The sequence below is a fragment of the Lathyrus oleraceus genome, chromosome 1 (assembly GCF_024323335.1).
Source record: "Lathyrus oleraceus cultivar Zhongwan6 chromosome 1, CAAS_Psat_ZW6_1.0, whole genome shotgun sequence".
NCBI classification, from domain to species: Eukaryota; Viridiplantae; Streptophyta; class Magnoliopsida; order Fabales; family Fabaceae; genus Lathyrus; species Lathyrus oleraceus.
In genome coordinates, this window is record NC_066579.1 from 169,714,493 (window position 1) to 169,720,455 (window position 5,963).

Here is a 5,963-nt window from a genome sequence, read left to right on the forward strand (position 1 = left end):
TATGCATGATATGGGTATTATTTTGTCATGAATGATCCTGATAAAGGATATGCGTATGCGAGTTAACTTTTTCTGTTTTTTCATGCATTATTATATTTTTTTTGGAAAATAAACATGCTATGATGCAAATGATGCAAACATGACTGGTCAGGCTGTGCATCTCAAGGCACAGGGTCGGAGCTTCGGCTTGAACCCGAGGTCACAATCATCTGAAATCCAAAGTCAATCTGATCAACTGGCATCTGAACCCATATCTGGAGAACTGAGTCACCATCTAGTCACCAACCGGTCACCATCAGTACCTGTTAAAATGATCATTCCCTCCCTACTCACGGGTGTCATCTAGGCCAGGGTAAGGTCGAGAGAAACGCAGGATAAACAACCCTTTCAAGAATATCATCCTGTGCACACCAGATGTATGCACCGATAATACCCCATCAGAGTCTGAACTGCTCGTGATGTCAATGTTCTGCTAAGTGGCGTACACCACCCGCTTCCCATGAATCACTCTATTCCTAGGTTTCCTAGATTGCACTCATAGCCTGGGTATTGGGCCTTTTACCTCGAGTAACTCCCACCCCAAACAGAGAAACACAGCCAGCCAGCAGATGAATATGAATGAAATGTAAACATTAATACAAACAATAAATGCAAACAATGAATGCACATATATACAAATGAATGCAATAAATAACAGCACAAAGCAACCAAAACCCTAACCTAGAGAGCGCTAGGAGAGACTCGCTTAGGGAAGATGGACCAGCAAGAGGTCAACTTCTCTATTATCCCCAGCAGAGTCGCCAGCTGTCGCATTACGCGAAAAACCGGCGGGAAAACAAGAACAACAGAGCCGCCACCGAGCGTTATTTATCCCAAAAGAGGGAAAGGAAACGCTCAGAGTAAACCTGGAAAAGACATGGTCTCGCGACCAAAGAGAATGGGATCGGGAGTCGGTTATGCGAAGGGAAGGTATTAGCACCCCTACGCATCCGTCGTACTCGACGGGATCCACGCACAAAAGAAAGGAAAATGGTTGCTAAGAATACTGCTCACACACACACACACTGGCTGAAAGAGACCCAAGAAAACAGACTGAAACTGACTCGGCAGGATACCGCATCCTGGGCCTACTTAGTCTATCAGGCATAGACATCAGAGTCGAAGTAGTTCGGACTGGGGAAACGACACATGCTCGCTAGGATATCGCATCCTATGCATACGTATCTTCTTGGACGAAGAAGAATCAGAGCATTCGTAGCTCGGCTAACACGCACACAAACAAACACAGGCAAACGTGGAGCCTGAATGCCAATCACTGGACTTACATCAGCATCCGAACCAGAACACACACAAGAAGGAAAACGTGGAGCCCGAATGCCAATCACTGGACTTACATCGGCATCCGAACCAAAACACACACCAAAGAGGGTTAAGGCACAAAGGTTGAAAAAGAAAAAGGGCGCCCGGAGAGATCAGCTCATCTCCTGCCTACGTACCTCATCTGGTATGAGGATCAGGGCAACGTAGTTCCCGTACGGAGGGAAAAAGGACCAGCCTAACCAGATAACAGAGGGAGACGCAACTAGGGAGACTACGACTCAAGCCTAGATGTTATCATACAAATCATCCCTAAGTTAAGGTTTCTAGCTAACTTGCACAGGAAGCAAGCCTATCCTAAACATGACTTGCACAGGAAGCAAGCCACACCAAACCTAACTTGCACAGGAAGCAAGCTAAAGCAAACCTAACTTGCATAGGAAGCAAGCCAAACTAAACCTAACTTGCACAGGAAGCAAGTCAAACAAACACACAAGCACAAGTAGCACACACTATATGCAAGCAATGGGCTCAAACAAGGTTAGGTTTTAGTCGAGGGGTCCTATCAACCTCAACAAACAAACCACCGGAACTGGGTAGTGTAAGCTCTTAACCTTGCCATTGAGGGGCTAAGGTGAAGCAGATGAAAGGTGAGTGAAGATAAGACTTCACAGCTCTTATCCCTGGCCTGGGAGAGCTTAAGACAAGAATGTGTGGGTTCAGAAAGGAGGAACCCTTCTACACATTTGAAACTGACTCAACTGTACAATTGTACAAGATCTTGGGTTTGTATCTGCAATGCATCAACACAGTGGTGTGAGCAAAGCAGATGACACACAGAATAGCAGGGGATAGGTTGCATATCCCTTGGGTTCTGCCAATTGCCTCTTCACTTAGGAGGTCTTTGACTCTATACAAGGACAAATGTAAACAGTGACAAACATTGCCTCTTAAGGAGGACTTCAGACAGTTGCCTGGCCAAATAACAGGCCAGGTCTTCCAGACTACATGAAGATAAGAAGTTATACCTCAATGCAAATTGCTATTAAGCAAAGCAAAGCAAAGTTCTTAAAGAACTATAAGCAACTAAAGGTACCTGAAACCAGTCAGACAACATCAGTATTCAATTCAAAGTTAAATCAAAATGAGATAGAAATCAACAGTCAACACAGTCAGTTAAATGTGCAATGCACAAGGCTCAAGCATATGAGCCAAGCAACCTACAAAACAAACAAGTTAGTCATGATAATCAATCAAGCTCAACCAATTTGTATAAGTTTCTTTGGGCAATTACTTCTTAACCTGAAAAAATGAACTCAAACATGAGCAACAAGACCACTAGGACAAGCCTAGGGTCAAAAGGGGATGAGAAAGTCTAAAAAGCAAGTGGAATCCAATCAAAATCATATTCAAACAATCAAGAAGCAAACTCAAGTGGTTCCATGTTCATATCATTCATCATTATGATTTCATAAGCAAATTAGGTCAAAGCATGGCATATGGAAGCTCATAGAAGTCAACAGCAAGACTCAACTCAAAACCAATCATAAACATTCCAAAAAAACATCAAATAAATCATGATCAAACATAATCCATAGCATGGTAAGCATATCAAATTTCAGCTCATTTGGACAAGGGGAAGTTGGTCAATGAAAATCAGAAAGGCAAGGCAAGTTCAAACATGCTCAAAGAAGTCAACCAAACATGCACCAACTTCAATAAATCATAAATCAGTGACAACATATGAGAAATGAATGGGACTAAAACCATGATAAACCTTAAGATGTCTACTAATCACATTTCAAATTTCATGTCCATCCGATAATGTATGAGAATTTCACAAATCGAATGGCATCAAGTGTCACAAAAGTCAACATTTTGGTCTAACAGGGGAGAAATTATCAATCAAATAGAAAATGCACTCCAAAATTCCAGAAAACTTCATACACATTCTCAACATCTAGGAGCATGTTCATGCAAAAAATCAGACCAAATTGAGTTCATTAGGCAAGGTAATTAAAATCATGAAGTTGGACATCAATGGTGTGACACAAATTGTCACACCCTAATTCAAAAAATCATAACTCAGAAACCATCAATGATAAATTCACAAACTCTACACCAAAATCTCCATGAATGTGTCTAGTTTAAGCACAAAAAATTTGGGACTCATTGGATAAGGTATCATCATTTCACAATTGATTTGGCAAAGTATATATAAAAAATGGTCAACATGAACAAACCCTAGCATCTTTTAAAAATCCACTCATGCCAAAAATCTGGAAAAATCATGACAAATAACTAGAGACCAAGAGGAGCATGTAGCAAAAAATCCCATGAACTTTGGATTAAAATTGAATGTGATATGATTTTTCAAAGATTGGGATCAAAATGAAATAATTATTGCAAAACAAAATGATTTAATTGATTAATTAGGCACGGAATGGCATTTTTTAAATTATGCGTTCATGTTAATGAAACGCAGCGTATCGAACAGAGGCGTGTCACTCAGCCATTCGTGCATGGCAATCAAACAGTGACTTCCTCATGCAAACAGCAACCAAACGCGTTTAAGACAAGAATTCTGGGCATGGACTTAGGGTTTTCGCTACAGTGCTCATGTTCATCAATGGTGATGAACAAAATTTCCAGAAACTTGAATTGAGCATGGCAATCGACTCGTCTAACTACACACAAACCAAATCCAACCCTAATTTCTACTAATTCGAGCTAAGCAAAAAGAAATGAGCAAGAACATATTCACATGTCAAGTTTCAATTCAACATAACTTTCAGCATACTCAACTATTTTCAATGATTTAAAGTTTAATAGAATCAGCATGACAGGATCTTCACAAAGCATAGCATGATTTGATGAAATAAGAGAGTCGAATTCTTACCAAGATTAAAGTACGGTTGTGATGCAGTGGTTCTTTGGCTTCAAACAGTTGAAACAGTTGTTCTACAAGCTTCCAAATGATGGATGAGTGAAGGGTTTTGGCTCAGCAATGTTTGGAAAAGCTTAAATCGAAAGTTGCCATGGATGAGCTCTTGATGAAACAGTCGCTTGAAAGGCTTTACAGCTGGGAAATCACACTTGCAATAGCTCCCAAATGGCTGGTATGTGATGAAACAAACAAGCAATGGACGAGTTCTTTGAAATTTTTTAGCAGAATTTCAAAGTGAAGAAAATGTGAGTTTTGAGAGCAAGAGAATTTTTGGTCTGTTTAGAATGTTGTGGCTAGGGTTTTCAGAGTCCAAATGTTGAATATATACTCTGTTTAGTGAAGCTAAGCATGATTAAGTTATGTGGTAATTGGAATTTGGTAAAAGAGGTGTTTTTGCTAATTTTATGAAATTCACTTAAGTGGCAAGGTGTGTGTGTACAGCTGCGAATTTGGGCCTCAAACACATCCAAAACATGTTTTCTGATCATTTTCAATTGGCAAAATGTGTAGCAAAGGCTTAATTTGGAAACTCACTTTTTCACCTCACTTGAATTAATTCAAACCACTTCAAAAATGCCATTTTGATTGGTAAGCTTTTGATGAATTGTGATGACAAATTTGGAAAGAGGGCATCAAATAGGACTTGTAGCAAAAAACCCCACCTAATTTGGCCAAATGGTTTGGAAGATATGCCACTTTGAAGTTCAAAAATTTCTGAAAATGATTTGATCATAACTTGCCAACCATACATGGGAATTGAGTGTTCTTGGACTTTTTCGAAATGGGAGAACAAGATCTTCAACTTTCATGTTGGGCAAAAATTCATTTGAATCTTGTATCATGATGTAATTTTGAGGAGAAGAAGTTTCCATTTTTGGCAAATTCCAATTACAGGTCAACTTTCTATTTTGGGAAATTTCTTGTTTGACTTCAAATTCTTCAATCTTGACCTTTGAAATGTCAAATGAGACTTGTATGGACATGAATGATCCCTTTCAAACCATCTCCCACCTTGAAATCCATAAAATCAGGCACAGTTGACCACAGTTGACCATAGTTGACTTTTTAGGGTTTCTGGTGGACTGCACACTGACTGATGACTTCTGAGCATCCAAACCTTGACCAAATCACTTCAAAAGGACCCCTAGGTCATGTGAACATGTTGAACCAACCCTAGGGCCTTGTCTCAATGGAAATTGCACTGGCTTGCTTGACTGACTGATCTCCTGACCAGTTTGACCTAATTCTTCTGAATGGCTTGTACTTGGGCAAAAGGGACAATGCAATGTTATGCAGTGGACCATGTTAATACTATGACCTAATATGAGAATGTATGTACAAAAGGTAGGTGCAAATTTGAGGTGCTACACAGAGCAAATCATCAGAAGATCATGGAGCACCTTGAGCAAGAGAACCGAGATTTGAAAGAGGAGATTGCCAGGATGACACCCATGATAGAGTCAGTTCTTGCTGCACAGAGTCTAGCTTCTCCAACTCCTGCAACTCCTCCCGGGAGGACAGTCATCTCTGAAGTGGTAACTTCAACAGTGCCTGCTGCCACCGCCCACTTCGCTCCTAGTCTGCCTGCTGGATTCCCTTGGGGAATGCCACCTAACTTTGTACCAGAGGGTTTCGCTCCCACTTTTGCTTCTATGCTGGCATCTAGTTCGATCTTGTTTATGCCACCTCCCGTTGTGCA